This window comes from Bombina bombina, chromosome 3 (assembly GCF_027579735.1).
Source record: "Bombina bombina isolate aBomBom1 chromosome 3, aBomBom1.pri, whole genome shotgun sequence".
In the NCBI taxonomy this organism is placed as follows: domain Eukaryota; kingdom Metazoa; phylum Chordata; class Amphibia; order Anura; family Bombinatoridae; genus Bombina; species Bombina bombina.
The window spans coordinates 3,513,797-3,535,329 of record NC_069501.1 but is presented as its reverse complement, the minus strand read 5'-3'; the positions used below and the strand labels follow the sequence as shown (position 1 = coordinate 3,535,329).

Sequence of the window (21,533 nt, the reverse complement as noted above, 5' to 3'; positions counted from 1 at the left end):
AGACATACCCCGGAACCCCCAATTTCTAGGGAAGGGTCTTATTGTACGATTGTGTCATAGTATACTTTTTAGCTCACTCATTTAAGTTAATTTTACATTGTTGCCAGCGGGGTTAATGTAACAGTTTCCCCCATCAACTGGTAAATTGTTTTTGTGTTTATTTTAATTTTATTTTAGTTTTAGACTTCTGCTTTTATTAATTTTATCAGTACTATTTTGTATACAATAAATCTATTCAGTCTTCCTAGACGTGTGTGTGTACTTACCTTTAGGCCGTTTGGCGCTGTGATCACTACCATTGTTCTTGTTAGAAAAGAGACTGGTCATACCTGAAGCAGATAAGTCTGCAAACTGTTCCCCCCAACTGAAGTTCTCTGGTTTCAACAGTCCTGCGTGGGAACAGCAATGGATTTTAGTTACTGGTGCTAAAATCATACTCCTCTTTTAACAGAAATCTTCATCACTTTCTGTTGTAGAGTAAATAGTACAAACCGGCACTATTTTAAAATAACAAACTCTTGATAGAAGAAATAAAACTACAACTAACACCACAAACTCTTTACCATCCCCGTGGAGATGCTACTTGTTCAGAGCGGCAAAGAGAATGACTGGGGGGCGGAGCCAGAGGGGGGGCTATATGGACAGCTTTTGCTGTGTGCCATTTCCTGTAGGGGAAGAGAATATCCCACAAGTAAGGATGAAGCCGTGGACCGGACACACCAATGTAGGAGAAATGGATGAATTTGCCCAAAACCTAGCCGCCTTAGATAAGCATAACATCGACTTACTCGCACAGATACAAGATTTAAATAAACAGCTTGCGCAAAGCCAGAGAGAATTAAGCGATTTAAAAATGTCATATCGCCACAATGAAAACCCTTATATTAACAGTGAGAATAATGCAGATAATGCTAACTCCTTTAGCGAACGCGTCAGGGACGAGGTACAAAAACATATGGAACAGTATAGACAAATGACCCCTAACGGGTCAGAAATAGATTTCCCAAATAGACAATCCCCTCATGATGTAAATCCAGAGGACTGCTGTAGCGCAGCTGGTGCAAGGGAGGGAAAATCTGACAGAGAACCCTAAAGTCAGTCTGATAAAGTATATGATTCCCATAAAATAATCACCTTCGTACAGCGCGCAGTACCTATATTCTCCAATAAGGGAACAATATCTGTAATTGATCATTTAAAGGCTTTTGAAAATGCGTTGGCTATAATGAATGTTACAAGTGAGAAATTGAAAATTGAATTTCTGCCTTGGGTATTTGACAGTAAACATCACAAATTCTTTGCTTCACTAAAGGATATGAATATTCATTCCTGGAATGGGATAAAACGACAATGCAGAAAAGAATTCGGGCAATATCGCACTAAAACTGCCGCGAAAAACATAATTCATGCTTACCTGATAAATTCCTTTCTTCTGTAGTGTGATCAGTCCACGGGTCATCATTACTTCTGGGATATTACTCCTCCCCAACAGGAAGTGCAAGAGGATTCACCCAGCAGAGCTGCATATAGCTCCTCCCCTCTACGTCACTCCCAGTCATTCGACCAAGGACCAACGAGAAAGGAAAAGCCAAGGGTGAAGTGGTGACTGGAGTATAAATTAAAAAATATTTACCTGCCTTAAAAACAGGGCGGGCCGTGGACTGATCACACTACAGAAGAAAGGAATTTATCAGGTAAGCATAAATTATGTTTTCTTCTGTTAAGTGTGATCAGTCCACGGGTCATCATTACTTCTGGGATACCAATACCAAAGCAAAAGTACACGGATGACGGGAGGGATAGGCAGGCTCTTTATACAGAAGGAACCACTGCCTGAAGAACCTTTCTCCCAAAAATAGCCTCCGATGAAGCAAAAGTGTCAAATTTGGAAAATTTGGAAAAAGTATGAAGCGAAGACCAAGTTGCAGCCTTGCAAATCTGTTCAACAGAGGCCTCATTCTTGAAGGCCCAAGTGGAAGCCAAAGCTCTAGTAGAATGAGCTGTAATTCTTTCAGGAGGCTGCTGTCCAGCAGTCTCATAAGCTAAACGAATTATGCTACGAAGCCAAAAAGAAAGAGAGGTAGCGGAAGCTTTTTGACCTCTCCTCTGCCCAGAGTAAATGACAAACAGAGAAGACGTTTGTCGAAATTCCTTAGTTGCCTGTAAGTAAAATTTTAGAGCACGGACTACATCCAGGTTGTGCAGTAGACGTTCCTTCTTTGAAGAAGGATTTGGGCATAAAGAAGGAACAACAATCTCTTGATTGATATTCCTGTTAGTAACTACCTTAGGTAAGAACCCAGGTTTAGTACGCAGGACTACCTTATCCGAATGAAAAATCAAATAAGGAGAATCACAATGTAAGGCTGATAATTCAGAGACTCTTCGAGCCGAGGAAATAGCCATTAAAAATAGAACTTTCCAAGATAACAACTTTATATCAATGGAATGAAGGGGTTCAAACGGAACGCCCTGTAAAACATTAAGAACAAGGTTTAAACTCCATGGTGGAGCAACAGTTTTAAACACAGGCTTAATTCTGGCCAAAGCCTGACAAAAAGCCTGGACATCAGGAACTTCTGACAGACGTTTGTGTAACAGAATGGACAGAGCTGAGATCTGTCCCTTTAATGAACTAGCAGATAAACCCTTTTCTAAACCTTCTTGTAGAAAAGACAATATCCTAGGAATCCTAACCTTACTCCAAGAGTAACCTTTGGATTCACACCAATATAGGTATTTACGCCATATCTTATGGTAAATCTTTCTGGTAACAGGTTTCCTAGCCTGTATTAAGGTATCAATAACTGACTCAGAAAATCCACGTCTTGATAAAATCAAGCGTTCAATTTCCAAGCAGTCAGCTTCAGAGAAGTTAGATTTTGATGTTTGAAGGGACCCTGTATCAGAAGGTCCTGTTTCAGAGGTAGAGACCAAGGTGGACAGGATGACATGTCCATCAGGTCTGCATACCAAGTCCTGCGTGGCCACGCAGGTGCTATTAGAATCACTGATGCTCTCTCTTGTTTGATTCTGGCAATCAATCGAGGAAGCAACGGGAAGGGTGGAAACACGTAAGCCATCCTGAAGTCCCAAGGTGCTGTCAGAGCATCTATCAGGACTGCTCCTGGATCCCTGGATCTGGACCCGTAACGAGGAAGCTTGGCGTTCTGTCGAGACGCCATGAGATCTATCTCTGGTTTGCCCCAACGTCGAAGTATTTGGGCAAAGACCTCCGGATGAAGTTCCCACTCCCCCGGATGAAAAGTCTGACGACTTAAGAAATCCGCCTCCCAGTTCTCCACTCCCGGGATGTGGATTGCTGACAGGTGGCAAGAGTGAGACTCTGCCCAGCAAATTATCTTTGATACTTCCATCATAGCTAGGGAGCTTCTTGTCCCTCCCTGATGGTTGATGTAAGCTACAGTCGTGATGTTGTCCGACTGAAACCTGATGAACCCCCGAGTTGTCAACTGGGGCCAAGCCAGGAGGGCATTGAGAACTGCTCTCAATTCCAGAATGTTTATTGGCAGGAGACTCTCCTCCTGACTCCATTGTCCCTGAGCCTTCAGAGAATTCCAGACGGCACCCCAACCTAGAAGGCTGGCGTCTGTTGTTACAATTGTCCAGTCTGGTCTGCTGAATGGCATCCCCCTGGACAGATGTGGCCGAGAAAGCCACCATAGAAGAGAATTTCTGGTCTCTTGATCCAGATTCAGAGAAGGGGATAAGTCTGAGTAATCCCCATTCCACTGACTTAGCATGCACAGTTGCAGTGGTCTGAGGTGTAAGCGTGCAAAGGGTACAATGTCCATTGCCGCTACCATTAAGCCGATTACCTCCATGCATTGAGCCACTGACGGGTGTTGAATGGAATGAAGGGTGCGGCAAGCACTTTGAAGTCTTGTTAGCCTGTCCTCTGTCAGGTAAATCTTCATTTCTACAGAATCTATAAGAGTCCCCAGGAAGGGAACTCTTGTGAGTGGAACGAGTGAACTTTTCTTTTCGTTCACCTTCCATCCATGTGACCTTAGAAATGCCAGCACTAACTCTGTATGAGACTTGGCAGTTTGAAAGCTTGAAGCTTGTATCAGAATGTCGTCTAGGTATGGAGCTACCGAGATTCCCCGCGGTCTTAGTACCGCCAGAAGAGCACCCAGAACCTTTGTGAAGATTCTTGGAGCTGTAGCCAATCCGAATGGAAGAGCCACAAACTGGTAATGCCTGTCTAGGAAGGCAAACCTTAGGTACCGATAATGATCTTTGTGAATCGGTATGTGAAGGTAAGCATCTTTTAAATCTACAGTGGTCATGTATTGACCCTCTTGGATCATAGGTAAAATTGTCCGAATAGTCTCCATCTTGAACGATGGAACTCTTAGGAATTTGTTTAGGATCTTTAAGTCCAGGATTGGTCTGAAAGTTCCCTCTTTTTTGGGAACCACAAACAGATTTGAGTAAAACCCCTGTCCCTGTTCCGATCGTGGAACTGGATGGATTACTCCCATTAACAAGAGCTCTTGTACGCAGCGTAGAAACGCCTCTTTCTTTGTCTGGATTGTTGACAATCTTGACAGATGAAATCTCTCTCTTGGAGGAGAGTATTTTAAGTCCAGAAGGTATCCCTGAGATATTATCTCTAGCGCCCAGGGATCCTGAACATCTCTTGCCCAAGCCTGGGCGAAGAGAGAAAGTCTGCCCCCCACTAGATCCGATCCCGGATCGGGGGCCCTCAATTCATGCTGTTTTAGGGGCAGCAGCAAGTTTCCTAGTCTGCTTGCCCTTGTTCCAGGACTGGTTAGGTTTCCAGCCTTGTCTGTAGCGAGCAACAGCTCCTTCCTGTTTTGGTGCAGAGGAAGTTGATGCTGCTCCTGCTTTGAAATTACGAAAGGAACGAAAATTAGACTGTCTAGTCTTGGCTTTGGCTTTGTCCTGAGGCAGGGCATGGCCTTTACCTCTTGTAATGTCAGCGATAATCTCTTTCAACCCGGGCCCGAATAAGGTCTGCCCTTTGAAAGGTATATTAAGCAATTTAGACTTAGAAGTAACATCAGCTGACCAGGATTTTAGCCACAGCGCCCTGCGTGCCTGAATGGCGAATCCTGAATTCTTCGCCGTAAGTTTAGTAAGATGTACTACGGCCTCCGAAATGAATGAATTAGATAGTTTAAGGACTCTAAGCCTGTCCGTAATGTCGTCCAGAGTAGCTGAACCAATGTTCTCTTCCAGAGACTCAATCCAGAATGCCGCTGCAGCCGTGATCGGCGCAATGCATGCAAGGGGTTGCAATATAAAACCTTGTTGAACAAACATTTTCTTAAGGTAACCCTCTAACTTTTTATCCATTGGATCTGAAAAAGCACAGCTATCCTCCACCGGGATAGTGGTACGCTTAGCTAAGGTAGAAACTGCTCCCTCCACCTTAGGGACCGTTTGCCATAAGTCCCTTGTGGTGGCGTCTATTGGAAACATTTTTCTAAATATCGGAGGGGGTGAGAACGGCACACCGGGTCTATCCCACTCCTTAGTAACAATTTCAGTAAGTCTCTTAGGTATAGGAAAAACCTCAGTACTCGTCGGTACCGCAAAATATTTATCCAACCTACACATTTTCTCTGGTATTGCAACTGTGTTACAATCATTCAGAGCCGCTAACACCTCCCCTAGTAATACACGGAGGTTTTCCAGTTTAAATTTAAAATTTGAAATATCTGAATCCAGTCTGTTTGGATCAGAACCGTCACCCACAGAATGAAGTTCTCCGTCCTCATGTTCTGCCACCTGTGACGCAGTGTCTGACATGGCCCTAATATTATCAGCGCACTCTGTTCTCACCCCAGAGTGATCACGCTTACCTCTTAGTTCTGGTAATTTAGCCAAAACCTCAGTCATAACAGTAGCCATATCCTGTAATGTGATTTGTAATGGCCGCCCAGATGTACTCGGCGCTACAATATCACGCACCTCCCTCTGAGCGGGAGATGTAGGTACTGACACGTGAGGCGAGTTAGTCGGCATAACTCTCCCCTCATTGTTTGGTGAAATTTGTTCAATTTGTACAGATTGACTTTTATTTAAAGTAGCATCAATACAGTTAGTACATAAATTTCTATTGGGCTCCACTTTGGCATTGCAACAAATGACACAGGTATCATCCTCTGAATCAGACATTTTTAACACACTAGCAAATAAACTTGCAACTTGGAAATACAATTCAATTAGAATAATATTAAAACGTACTGTGCCTTTAAGAAGCACAGAAGATCTATGACAGTTGAAAATTAATAAATTGAAACAGTTATAGCCTCAATCCTTGTAAACAACACAACTTTAGCAAAGGTTTAATCCCATTAGCAAAGATAACAAATTCTGAAAGCAGGAAACAAATTACAGAATAAACGTTTTTTTTTTTTGTTGTTTGTTTTTTTTTTGTTTTTTTTTAATCTCAGTCAAACTATAATTCTCACAGCTCTGCTGAGAGAAATTACCTCCCTCAAAATAAGTTTTGAAGACCCCTGAGCTCTGTAGAGATGAACCGGATCATGCAGGGAATACAATGAGTTGCTGACTGAAATATTTGATGCATAGTAAAAGCGCCAAAAAACGGCCCCTCCCCCTCACACACAGCAGTGAGGGAGAACAGAAACTGTCAGAAAAACAGATTAAGCAACTGCCAAGTGGAAAAATAGTGCCCAAACATTTATTCACACAGTACCTCAGCAAATGAAAACGATTTTACATTCCAGCAAAAACGTTAAACATAATCTCTAGTTATTAAACAGCTTTATGTATTTCTTACAGTGTAATTCTAGTGAAGTACCATTCCCCAGAATACTGAAGTGTAAAGTATACATACATGACATTATATCGGTATGGCAGGATTTTCTCATCAATTCCATTGTCAGAAAATAAAAACTGCTACATACCTCTATGCAGATTCATCTGCCCGCTGTCCCCTGATCTGAAGTTTACCTCACTCCTCAGATGGCCGAGAACAGCAATATGATCTTAACTACTCCGGCTAAAATCATAGCAAAACTCTGGTAGATTCTTCTTCAAACTCTGCCAGAGAGGTAATAACACACTCCGGTGCTATTTTAAAATAACAAACTTTTGATTGAAGATATAAAACTAAATATAATCACCATAGTCCTCTCACACATCCTATCTAGTCGTTGGGTGCAAGAGAATGACTGGGAGTGACGTAGAGGGGAGGAGCTATATGCAGCTCTGCTGGGTGAATCCTCTTGCACTTCCTGTTGGGGAGGAGTAATATCCCAGAAGTAATGATGACCCGTGGACTGATCACACTTAACAGAAGAAATAGCGGTATATGGTTTAAAGTGTCGTGCGAATCAGAGTCCAATCGAATTCCTTTCTGTATTGAAAAATGCGTACAGTATGGCTGAAGATAATCCCAAATTTGATGGCTCAGAATTTGTAAATTTATTTTTTGAAGCACTGCCTACACCCATCAAAATCAACTTAGCTAGAGATTTTGATGAGGACTGCTCATTGGAATGGCTGATCAAAGAGAGTACAAAGTTATACTCTATTCAGCAGTCCAGTGAGCAGGGGGTTAAAAAGGAGTCAAAACCCAAAATTGTAGCAGAAACTAGGGTGTCACCTAGCCCCCTCCATTTGGAGTCTAAAAAGAAGACCTATGCAGAGGTGGCCAGTCAAAACAGGCCATCTCCACAGAGGTTTAATTCTGCCCCTCCCCCTACACAGGATGAGGCGCAGGGAGACTATAACCAAAGTGGGGGACATAATCAGGTGAATAATTACTCACAAAGAGAATACTCACCAAATAATTGGTATCCGCGCAAGGGTAGATACAATAGACGGCGAAGATATTCTCAGGGTAACCAGACACCCCAGGTATATAATGCTCCCCAAAGTACTAATGCTGAACAAGCTGAACCCCAGGGGCAACCACGCCAGAATAGAAATAGCGGCCCTGATTCTGAGGGAACCCAATGGTCCAGGAATCATTACTATGGGGCACCAGGAGATAGGCCCAGGGGTAGAGGCAACTTGTACAATCAGGTAGATATGCTGTTTACCCAGTTAAATCGGTTGAGCGAACAAATCGCTAATATGAGTCAAAAATCTACGGCTCAGCAACCGAACAATACTTTTTTAGGGGTACAGCCAGTGGTCAGCAGTGGACCACAGGCACAGTCATAAATACTGCAGCATCACCTGAGGGGGAGGGGAGAGATGTACAAAATGTAATAATAAATATCAATGATACTAATCATATTCTCTCCCCACAGACCGAAAACGGACAATTTAGCTGTGATGACAGGCAACCTCATCCGGGAAAAATTAACAAAACTCTTCCCTTGCAGCTCTCTCTTAACCTTATCTCCACAGATGCAGTACAAAAGAATCCAGCCGACCCTGTCATAGAGGAAACAGGTAGGTATGAAGGTTCCTCTGCATCGAATGACACGGCGAATTCAGGTAACACGTGGTGAAGCCCACAAATGTATGCTAATGCCAACTTTATGTGTGAAATGGTAGAAACTGCAGGAAGATATTATGTATTAGTTGAGCTGCAAGATTCAGTCTCCAACCCTATCAGGGGATTAATTGACACTGGGTCACAGGCAACTATCTTATCCCACAAGTACTACACACAGTTAATGAGCTAACACCCCACAAACCTAAAATAAGAGAATTTGACGGTTCTCTAATAAGTGTTGGGGGTGACTCCCTAAAAGTCTACGGTACTGCCTGGTTAAAATTTAAATTGGGGAACAGGATCATAAGACACCCTGTCATTATAGTGGATCTGCCAACTGATAGTTTAATTATTGGTAGTGATCTCCTAAAGCGACTAAGCACCATAATTGATTGCATAAATAATGTAATTTGGTCACAAGTTAAACGGCCTATCAATTATGATAAATCTGGTATATCTTGCACCCGACATAGCTGTCACGTGGTGGAAGAGAAACCAGATGCTGTGGAGATTCATTTCAGGAATAACTCTGTACCTGAAATCACTATTCTACAAATAGATGATCAGACTCCTTTTAGTGGCTCTGATGGTAATACTTTTAAAATTTCGCCTGGAAAGATAGCAAATATTTCCCTAGATGGCGATGTATTAACCATATCACTCCACAAGGGGGATCATAAAATCCCTAAGGGGGGAGGCCACGCTCAATACCTCACAGGGATTGAGAGAGTTAAAGAGGATCTATTTATCCCTCTACAAGTGCATGACCTTGGTAAAACCAAGTATGCTAAAATAAACTTAAAACAGGAAGCTAGCTATATAAGCGAAGGTTTATTAGCGCAAATAGCTGAACCTAAAGTGATTAAATATCTTTCTCCCCAAGACCACAGTGTCCACAACCTGGATAACAGGTCTGAAAGCTATAACATCACAGCTAAGTGCTTATTATCTATCTCTATTGGTAATAAGTCAGTGAAGCACCTGTTTTTAGTTTTAAATACTCCCCATAATCAAATATACATTGGCAATGATATCTTACATAGATTTGCCATACAAATAGATTTTATTAATTCTTGCCTCTGGAGCAGGTTAAAGGGAGACCCTGAAGTATTTCAGGATGAAAATGCAGCCCTGAAATCAAACCAGCAATTGCCATATGCTGTGACTATGCAGGTATCTAGCGATGTTATAATTCCTGCTGGGGCTGATAAATTTCTTTTACCCTTACAGGTAAAGAGAGGTCAGAAATTAAAAACTTCTGAAACACTGATTTGCCTCTCCCATAGAATACAAAATCTGGGTGTCACAGTAACCTACACTCTTATGGTGAATATTGGAACTATTCCAATACATATTATTGTGCATAACATGACCCCACAGGATATAACCTTATCCAAGGGAACTACCATAGGATATGCACTGGAATCAAGTTATTACACTTTTGGATTCCAGAATAATGTAATTGGGCTAATATCTGAAGGATACTTAACTGAAGAACAATTAATAGAACAATCCTTTGCATCTATGCCAGAGGGTCTATTTAATATTCAGCCTATTTATCCCTTCAGCTCAGAGGAAGGCATCTGTAAAATTGATGAAGCCTCTCTAGTGTTTGATCAACCAAACAGCAAGATTACCCCAATTCCCAGAGTCATGGGAGCAATGTAAACTATAATCAAGGGGATCTCACCTCTAGGTTGGAAGAAGCCTATGAAATAGGACAGCCTGAAATCTTTCCAGGATTTCAGCAAATAGTCGAAGAGCAAATATCCTTAGCTAATGGCTGTTCCAGCGATAATGAACGCCAACAGCTGCGAGAACTCCTGATGGAGTACAAGGATATTTTTGCTAAGGATTCTTATGACTGTGGTACTACAGACTTGCACATTGCAAGAATACAAACAGATCCCGATGCACCACCTGTATTTGTCAAACAATACAGACTTCCCTTAGCCTCATATGATTCTCTTGCGGAGATCATAAGGAATTTGGAAGAAAGAGGTATTATCAGACAGGTGCACAGCTCTTATAATAATCCTATTCTAGGTGTCCTTAAGCCCAATGGACAATGGCGTTTGTGTGCTGACTTAAGACAGCTAAACAAACGAGTATACATGTCTGGCTGGCCTGTGCCATATATTGACCAATGCCTAGCACAAATGCAGGGATCCAAAATATTCACTGCCATTGATTGTGCACAGGGATATTGGACCATAAAGGTACATGAAGAGGACCAATATAAGCTAGCGTTCTCTTTCCAAAAGGTCCAATATGCATTCCAGAGACTTCCATTTGGATACATAAATTCTGGACATGAATTTGCTGTATTCATGCATAAGGCTATGCCTGATGCACTGGAAAGGGGGACCTTATCTTATGTTGATGATGTTTTAATCAAAAGCACAGACTTTGAAAAACACATCGCAGAGCTTAAACACGTCCTCAGCCAACTTAAAAGGGCAGGTGTCAAATTATCCCTAAAAAAAGCTCAATGGTGCCGCACTCGTGTAAACTTCTTGGGACATGAGGTTACCTCTGAAGGATTAAATCCCCAGAAGAAAAAGGTGGAGGCTATAGTGAATTCTAAAAACCCAACTAACTTAAAGGAATTGAGATCATTCCTAGGTATGACAAATTATTCTCGCAAATTCATTGATAATTATGCGGAATTAGCTAAACCACTACTACTTCTTCTAAAGAAAAATGTGAAATGGCACTGGAGTGAGTCTCAAGAGACAGCCATCAGAGAGCTGAAGAGAAAACTCACTCAAGCACCTTGCTTAGCGTACCCTGAAGGTGGTAAACCTTTCTTCTTAGAGACAGGTTACACAGATATAAGCATGATAATTTGAACAAAGCCATTGCTTATGCGAGCAAAAATCTATCCCCAGTAGAAATAAAGTTTAACGATTGCGAAAAAGCCCTCTTATCTACTGTATGGGCTCTACAAAATTTCCGCAGCTATATACAGGGCGAGAAAATTATTGTAGAAACGGCCCACCAGCCTTTGCTATATTTGCAAAGTGAAAGAATAAGAGATGGGAATTTGTCAAATAGCCGCATAACAGCGTGGACTCTTTCCTTGCAAGGCTGGCCATTAGAAATTCGCTACAAGCAGAATAAAAAGAATCCAGTTGCACAGGGGCATGCTGAGCTCCACGACTATACTGCCAGAGATCCAGGGGAAGAATTATCAGAAGATGATTTTCTGGTGGAACAATTGCTTTCCCCATATAAAATGTACAATGAGGACCATTGTCAAACATTACCTTGGGTATATGTTGATGGTTGTTCTTACCATGCCACTATTGATAATGAGCGCAGATTAGTCGCTGGCATTGGTATAACTGGGGCAAATGGATTCCCAAATATATCTATAGGTTTCAACATTGGACCAAGATCCAGTCAAGTTGCAGAACTAACTGCTGTTTTCAAAACCATTGAAATGGCTATTGAACATGGTATTCATGAATTTGTGATCATAACTGACTCAAATTATGTGCGTGACAGTTTTGTTGAATACCTGCCAACTTGGAAAAGAAATGGCATGCAGAAAAGCAATAACAAACCAGTCAAGCATGGCAAGTTGTTCTGCGAGATTGATAATCTGGTGGTATCCAATGATTTAACCATACACTGGAAAAAGACCAAGGGTCATTCCAGAGTTCTAGGTCCTGATAAGGAAGGCAATGATCTTGCGGATTTATTAGCCAAACAAGGAGCCATAACTGGAGAACTCCTTAATATTGACCACTTAATGGGTGCAATTCAGATAGAAGCCATTACCAGAAACCAGGCAAAACAACAGAGTGAGCCTAACTTGGTACAATGGAGTCAGGATTCTCGTAGTGAGGACCTGATCACTAGTCAAAAAGAAGACCCCATTGTAGGCATCTTCTATAAACACACAGAAGATCCTGAAAGCAACCCCATCTCAAACGATGATTGTATTGGCATAGAAGATCTTAGGATCTTAATAAAATCTAGATCACAATTCAAGTTACAGGATGGTTTGTTAATTAGAACCTCCAAAACTGGCATCCAGCAGTGGGTAGTACCCACCAAGTTCAGAGGTCTAATGCTTCAACATGCCCATGATGCTCCCACATCTGTTCATCGCGGTGCCAAACTCACGTATGAAATTATGCGTGATTACGCTTTTTGGCCACACATGTTGAAAGATGTTCAAACCTACTGTCAAGGGTGTTTAATCTGCCCACAGTTTCAACCCACTGCACCAACGCATAGAGCACCATTGCAGAAAAGGGGGATGGTAATGCCATGGTCAGATATACAAATTGATTTTATTGGTCCGGTAACAAGGTCATCAAGAGGTAACAAATACATGTTAACTGTGACACGCCTGTTCACTAAATGGGTAGAGTGCATTAGTGCACCTAACAATAGTGCGGAAACATGTGCAGCGTTGCTCATCAACCATGTGTTTTCCAGATTTGGTTTGCCCCAAAGAATCAAGTCAGATCGGGGGACCCACTTCACTAGCGAAGTGATGACCAAAATGTGGAAGATACTAGGAGTTAAAAGAAAGCTCCATATTGCTTATAGAGCTGCCTCAAGTGGTGGTGTAGAGCGTTACAACCAGTCCATTGTTAAAATCCTCAAAAAGTTTGTGAGTGAAACAGGTAAAGACTGGGATGTAAAACTACCTCTAGTCTTAATGGCATTAAGAGCAACACCAAGTAGTGCTACCAAAATGTCACCTTTTGAGCTGATGACTGGTAGAAGAATGGTTCTACCTCAGCATCTGCTGTACCGTACATCAGACTAAAACTTGATAAACGCTGCCAATACACATCAATATGTGGAGAACTTAAGAAAACACCTGCAACATGCCTTTGCATTTGCTCAAAGGAATTTAGAAAGAGCCGCAACTGCCACTAAAATCTATTATGATCTCAAAACATCCAAAAAGGAATATGAAATAAATGATAAAGTTTATCTTTATAACTTTGGAAGAGATCAGGTTAGGGAGAAGAAATTTCTTCCCTCATGGAAAGGTCCTTTTGTCATTACTGACAAAATATCTCCAGTGGCCTATAAAATACGGATCCCCAAAAATGAAAGTTTCATAGATAAATGGGTCCATATCAATCAATTGCGAGCGTGTCATCCAAGATCCCAACTACAAGTCATAGAGGGAGAATGAAGTGTCATATCCCAAAATGAACTAAAGACCGACTGTAGTTTAAAGATGACCAGCTGATGAACATGAAGGCTCAAAATTGACAGACTATCTACATAGAAGACTGTCCATGATGTGTACGGTCAACATCCTCACCAAATACCACTAACTTTGATCCAATTCAAACACATGTGTCCTACATATTTTTGAATTTGAAAGGGGGATTTATGTCAAGGTATTTGAAATATTATTAAATAATATATAGAAGTATATTTATCTTTATTTAAAGAATCTGTGGATGTGCACATGGTCTGTAGAACAAAGGATTATTTCTAAGAGATCTCCCACACTCATTATGTAAAATTATGCTGAACACACAGGGGGGGACAATGGAACATGAGGCCCATACCAAATTTGCTATAATCAACTTACAGTTTGAGACAGGATGAGTCATAAAAGGCAAATTAAGAGGATAGATTGTCAGATAGGTGACACCACACAAAATATATGGAGACGAAATGTCTGAAATACCCTTTTGGAACTGATCAAAATCATAGGGAAACAGCTTTTATGCACATAGGTGTTAGTTATCCCTAAACATCAAATACACATCTGCACTGCTAGCTAAACAGGAAATATGCTGTATTAAGACTTTTACAACTACTCGTGGATTGACCCCATGTGGGGCAGTGAATGTCTTGGGAAACAAAGACAGATGCTGAGGTGTGACTCTGAAGCTCATTAAAGCAGATAACAAATAAACATTTTTTTTTCTCTCTGTTTGAATGCATGCCCCAGAATGTATTAAATATAGAAATTTGGGAAATTGTCTAATTCTCTATTATTACATGGGTATTTGCTAAGCTGGGAGGTAACTGTTTTAGTCAGTCAAAAATGTTTAATAACCTCTGTACTGTTTATATTTTTCAGACATATAATCTCAGATCTGCATGAAGAAGGTTGATACATCCTGGGCTTATTAGAAACATAAAATATGGCATATTCTTGTTGGAATACAGTACAATACTGAATTAAAAATAAGCTGTTATTTGTATAGAAATGCCAGAATACTGATAAAATTATAATGCATTTTAAGCTAATAATTAGCAGTATTAAATTACCTTAATATAATAAAATGTTAATAATATAACATATTTGGTATCAGAATAATCAAAAAAAATAACCTAATATTAACCATCTGTAATTGGGGTTATATATGATTAATGCAGAGAGTGTGATCTGATTAAATAACCATTTTATGAAAATAATTAACTTGCTTAAAAATGTTAAGAAATGATATTGCCACATGTATTGCTATGTCTATTCGTAATGCTGCTACCCGGTGTTGCCATGAGAGAACTACAGCCAGAAAGCCTTTTGGCTGTTAAAGATATTCCAATTATCCAATAACAGGGACAAGGTTTCGAAGGGCCACCCATATTTCACACCTATGATTACACTATAAGGTTGTATGCAGGAGTATAGAGGAAGAAAACTGGCTGCTGAGTTTTGTAACTGACAAACTGTTTGCGTGGGACACAGTCAAACTATAAAAACAAAGTGGGCCATACTTCTCCTCTTCCATTGCAATTATTTTATATGAGGTGGGAAAAGTCTTGAAGCTGAACATCATTTTGGTAAAGTATAAGAAAAGGGGTGCTAATTACATGTGATATTTTAAAGTCACTGCAGTTTAAAGTACAGTTAAAAGATTTAAAGAAGCAGTGTGTTTTTTTTTTTTTTAGTTAGCATTTCACAGCCTATATATTGTTTAAATCTGTATCTGATTTGTTAAGTAACTCATCTGTGCAAGTTCTGATATTGCAAGTTAATTATGTATTAGGATAAATTGCAGTTAAATAGCAGAATATATATTATCCTATTGTTTAAGAGCACAGTTTAGAATTGTATTGCTTGGATGTTAAAAGATTTGTAAATAAGGTTGGTTTTTAAGATAAGCGTGTATGAATTTTGCATAGAATATTTAAATAGTTTTCAAGCGCATATAATATTTCTTCATTTCCTTTTATTGCAAATATATTTCAATATGTTCATGGATATTAACTAAATAAAATAATTCAGATATTTATATTAATTGTATGGTCTAGTAAGTGCATGTTGATTAAGGATTTCTATTTTTAAGGAAAATTATTATTTGTATTGTGATTATAACCCTGCCATAAGCTGATATATTATTTGGATAGCACTACTAAGATTTTCATAAATATACTGACAATCCAGAGCCTCCTATTGGTTCATGAGGAGGAGTGGTGCTCACACGCATAGACTATTGGTGCTGACAAGTAGGCAGTGAGTTTAAAAGACCGGAAATCTCTCATCCTCGGCTTATTCATTTTTCATACTGACAAGCTAACATTGAGAAAGGCTGGTTAACGGACAAAACGCGTTTGTTTTAGTTTAAGAACCGTGTAAGTCACTCCTGTCACCTGAAGCCGATGGTTCCTGTTATCAGCCAGGAAACAGGGGAGTGACTCACGGTACTCTTATTTGCACAGTTGTGTGGTGTGGAGTCACATCGTCAGGGCTGTTTATCCTTGTTTTAACCAGTTTAAATGAAAGTATTATTTTTTAATTTGTAACCATTTAGTAAGAATGAATGCTATTTAAACCCCGGTCTTTACCCTCTCCAGTCTAACATGATCTAGTCGTTACCCAGGGTTAATATCTCTTTCCTTCTCATCTTCCCTGCCACACAAGAGAAAAGATACCTCAGACTTGTTAAGCTGAATTAGCTGTGTCTCAAGAGCCGATATCGTTGTGGCTGGCGGCACACACTTAGAGCCCAGCTGTACCGGGTTAGGTATAGTTAGCTTAAGTATGCTGAGTAAAGAGTTTACCTCAGTTATCATAGCGAGTTAGAATCCTTGAAAGCACTGTTCGTATACTTCACTTTCTGCTCCCAATCCACCGCCGCCTCCATCTTAGCCGCTTTATCCATGTCCTCTCCAAGTCCTCTTAACGGTCCAGTATAGGGTTCCTCTTGGGTTACTAGGCATAATATTTATATCCAACGATGCAGTAGGAGGTGGTTTAGCTTCTGCTTGATAGTATAGTGATGCCGCTGCAATAGTGCAATAATCGGTGGATTATTGAGGAGCTCCCTATTTTGCAACCTAGTATGGTCGCCGCCTAGAAACGCCCCCGACATTAGCTATGTTTTTACATTTGCCATTTGTAGTAATCACTCATCAGTTCAAATATTGTATCTACCTTTGAGAAAATGCTCAACTTATATGCTATTTTATTCATTAAGGTCCAAGAATTATATATCTCACTTTCCTTATATTAGATATGCTAGACTCCCTCATATAATTCAAATGAGCTAGGTGAGGTCCAAGAATGGGCTCTTGCGGTCGGGGGAGGTTCTTAATCTGAAAAAACAGAGGCCAATCTTGCAGATCACATCAGTTTAGAGAAATGTGATGCATACATCTGTATTATTGTTACACTGAATATATGAAAAGAAATTATTCTTTTTTAATTGACCCTACTATTTTGTCCTACCATTGCTAAATAGCAATTTCAGCTATATCTGTCTCGCATTGCAAGTATTCGTTTACGAACTAGTTCCTGTGTTAATTGTTGAACTTACATACTGTCATCTCTGTTCTCATGACAATTTGTGTTGTAACTTTGGCTAATGACCTCAATAAAAGATTAAGAAAATAATAATAATAATAATAATATCATATAGACATACAGGATGCAAATAAAACACTCCTATAATATATATAGGGCTAGATTACAAGTGAAGCGCTAATTTATCATGTTCCTATAAACGGACAAATTTGCGTTTTTAATGGTGCACGAGCCATTACAAGTGGCTGGTTAATGCTACAGCGAGCTCCCGGCAGCAATTAGAGCTCCTACAATTAACATGAGATTAGATCTCTGGTTAATTTTAAAAATGTGCCCCAATTGTCTTAATAAAGCTTCTTTATTTAAAAATAAAATAAATCATGATGAAGGCTGCGGGACACAAGCAAGCTTACTCATCAGACAAAGCCTAAGACTGGTCACCAGCTGCAGTACAGAATCAGGAATAGTTTTCAAACACGTGGTCCAAGCCTGGACATCAGCTACAGGAAACAAGCAGGCATAGTATTAGGACACAGGGCCCGAGTCTGGACACCAGCTGCAGGACACAAACAAATCTAGTCATCAGACAAGTGTCCTGAGCCTGTTCACCAGCTGTGGGACACAAGCAAGCCAAGTAATAAAACACGTATCCTGAGCCTGTTCACAAGCTGCAGGACAAAAGCAAACCTAGTCATCAGACACGTATCCTGAGCCTGGTCACCAGCTGCAGGACCCAAGCAAACCTAGTCGCTAGACACGTATCCTGAGTCTTGTTACAAGCAAGCCTAATCGTCAGACAAGTATCCTGAGCCTTGTCACAAGCTGCAAAACACAAGTCAAACTTAGTCATCAAACACGTAGCCTGAACCTGGTCACCAGCTACGGGACACGAGCAAGCCTAGTAATCAGACACGTATACTGAGCTTTGTCACAAGCTGCGGAACACAAGCAAACCTACTGATCAGACACATATCCTGAGCCTGGTCAGCAGCAGCAGCAAGACACAAGAAAGCCTAGTTATCAGATATGTATCCTGACCCTGTCACACGTTGTGGGACAAAAGCAAGCCTAGTCATCAGACAAATATCCTAAGCCTGGCCACCAGCTGCAGGACACAAGCAAGCCAACTCATCAGACACATGCTAAGCCTGGCAATCAGCTGCGGGACACAAGCAAGCGTAGTCATCAAATGTATACTAAGCCTCTTCACCAGCAACAAGACACATGCAAGCCTAGTCATCAGACATGTCCTGAGCCTGGTAACCAGCTGCAGGACACAAGCAAGCTTAGTCATCAGGCACAGAGCCTGGTCAACAGCTGCAGAAAACACGCAAGTCTACTCATCAGACAGAGCCTGGTCACTAGCTGAAGTACAAAATCAAGATTAGTCTTCAAACATGAGACCCAAGCAGGCATAGTCATAAGACACAAGGCCCAAGCCTAGACACAAGTTACAGTACACAAGCAGGCATAGTCGTCAGACACAGGGCCCAAGTCTGAACACCAGCTGCTGGACACAAGCAAGCCTAGTAATCAGACACGTATCCTGAGTCAGGTCATCAGCTATGGGACACAAGCAAGCCTAGTCAGACATGTTTCCCGAGCCTGGTCTAGAACAAGCCTTGTCATCAGATATGTATCCTGAGCCTGGTCACCAGCTGCGGGACACAAGCAAGCCTAGACATCAGACACGTATCCTGAGCCTTGTCACAAGCAAGCCTAGACATCAGACACGTATCTTGAGCCTTATCACAAGCAAACCTAGTCATAAGACACGTATCCTGAGCCTTGTCCCAAGATGTTAAACACAGGCAAGCCTAGTCATCAGACATGTATTCTGAGCCTGGTCACCAGTGGCGGGACACAAGCAAACCTAGTCATCAGACATGTATCCTAAACCTGGTCACCAGCTGCAAGACACAAGCAAACCTAGGAGCCTATCTATCAAGCTCCGTACGGAGCTTGAGGGCCTGTGTTTCTGGCGAGCCTCCAGGCAAGCCTAGGCATCAGAAAGGAAGCCTGAGCCTGGTCACCAGCTGCAGGACACAAGCAGACTTAGTCATTAGAGAGGCTGAGCCTGGTCACCAGCTGAAGAACAAAATCAAGAATAGTCATCAAGCCTGGACACAAGCAGTCATAGTCATCAGGGGGCCCAAGTACGGACAACAGCTGCAGGACACAAGCAGGCCTCGTGTCCTGCAGCTGATGTCCGTACATGTGGCCCAAGCATTATCACCAATTGAAGGGTACGAGCAAGTTAACTCAACAGAAACGAGGTGCCAGCATGGTCACCAGCTGCAGGAAATTGGCATGGTCACCACACAAGGTATGAAAGCAAGGTTGAGCATAGTCACAACTAACATCAGTAAAAAGACCCTAACCCATATATGGCTGCTGATAGTTACAGCATGGACAGGGAACTATTTCTTACAAAAGTGATTTTTTATTGCAATTCTATACTGGGAGCAAGACATGTACAAAACTTACACATCAGATAATCTCCCCATCACACATACAGAGTAACCGTCCTTATGTATAATAAGTATTTCTCTTGTTAAGTGTATCCAGTCCACGGATCATCCATTACTTATGGGATATTAACTCCTCCCCAACAGGAAGTGCAAGAGGATTCACCCAGCAGAGCTGCTATATAGCTCCTCCCCTAACTGCCATTACCAGTCATTCTCTTGCACCCAACAAATAGATAGGATGTGTGAGAGGACTGTGGTGATTATACTTAGTTTCATACCTTCAATCAAAAGTTTGTTATTTTATAATAGCACCGGAGTGTGTTATTCCTTCTCTGGTAGAATTTGAAGAAGAATCTACCTGAGTTTTTCTATGATTTTAGCCGGAGTAGTTAAGATCATATTGCTGTTTCTCGGCCATCTGAGGAGAGGTAAACTTCAGATCAGGGGACAGCGGGCAGATTAATCTGCAAAGAGGTATGTAGCAGCTTATTATTTTCTGACAATGGAATTGATGAGAAAATTCTGCCATACCGATATAATGTAAACTCAGCCTTAAATGCAGTAGCAGCAACTGGTATCAGGCTGTCATGTATGTATATTTTACACTTCAGTATTCTGGGGAATGGCACTTCACTGGAATTATACTGTATGCATAAAACTTTAGCCTAATTTGCAGGGACTAGCAACAGGCTTTTTAATAACACTCAATTTATTAATGTTAAACGTTTTTTGCTGGCATGTAAAATCGTTTAATTTTCTGAGGTACTGGGTGAAAAAATGTTTTGGGCACTATTTTTTTCCACTTGGCAGTCGTTTTATTTAATTTATGACAGTTTACTGATCTCTCTCACTGTTATGTGTGAGGGGGAGGGACCTTTTTTGGTGCTTTTGCTACGCATCAAAAAATTCAGTCAGAAGTTTATTGTCTTCCCTGCATGATCCGGTTCATCTCTACAGAACTCAGGGGTCTTCAAAACTTGTTTTGAGGGAGGTAATCACTCACAGCAGAGCTGTGAGATTGTAGTTGACTGTGATAAAAAAAAAAAAAACGTTTATTTCTGTATTTTTTTTTTTTTTTTCTGCTATCAGGATTAGTTATCCTTTGCTAATGGGAGCAATCCTTTGCTAAAATTGTGTTTTTTACAAAGATTTGATGCTATAACTTTTCAGTTTATTAATTTTCAACTGTCATAACTTTTTCTGTGCTTCTTATAGGCACAGTACGTTTTCATATTATAGTAAATTACTTGAAAAGTATTTCCAAGTTGCTAGTTTATTTGCTAGTGTGTTAAACATGTCTGATTCAGAGGAAGATATCTGTGCTATATGTGCTAAAGCCAAAGTGGAGCCCAATAGAAATTTATGTACTAACTGTATTGATGCTACTTTAAATAAAAGTCAATCTGTACAAATTGAACATATTTCACCAAACAACGAGGGGAGAGTTATGCCGACTAACTCGCCTCACGTGTCAGTACCTGCATCTCCCGCTCGGGAGGTGCGTGATATTGTAGCGCCGAGTACATCTGGGCGGCCATTACAAATCACATTACAGGATATGGCTACTGTTATGACTGAAGTTTTGGCTAAATTACCAGAACTAAGAGGTAAGCGTGATCACTCTGGGGTGAGAACAGAGTGCGCTGATAATATTAGGGCCATGTCAGACACTGCGTCACAATTTGCAGAACATGAGGACGGAGAGCTTCATTCTGCGGGTGACGGTTCTGATCCAAACAAACTGGATTCAGATATTTCAAATTTTAAATTTAAGCTGGAAAACCTCCGTGTATTACTAGGGGAGGTGTTAGCGGCTCTGAATGATTGTAACACAGTTGCAATACCAGAG

General features: G+C 40.9%; 1 protein-coding gene across 2 annotated transcripts in view; it reads right to left on the bottom strand.

Moving 5' to 3' along the window:
- The window catches only part of PKNOX1 (PBX/knotted 1 homeobox 1), a 458,035-nt gene that overhangs the window by 318,189 nt on the left and 118,313 nt on the right, over positions 1-21,533 (bottom strand). Inside the window, exon 3 of one of the 2 annotated variants that reach the window (XM_053705701.1) lies at positions 16,472-16,695. The exons of the other annotated variant lie outside the window; for it this stretch is intronic. The gene's annotated coding sequence lies outside the window, so the exon portion shown is untranslated. The remainder of the gene's footprint in view (positions 1-16,471; positions 16,696-21,533) is intronic. 2 annotated transcript variants of the gene reach the window in all.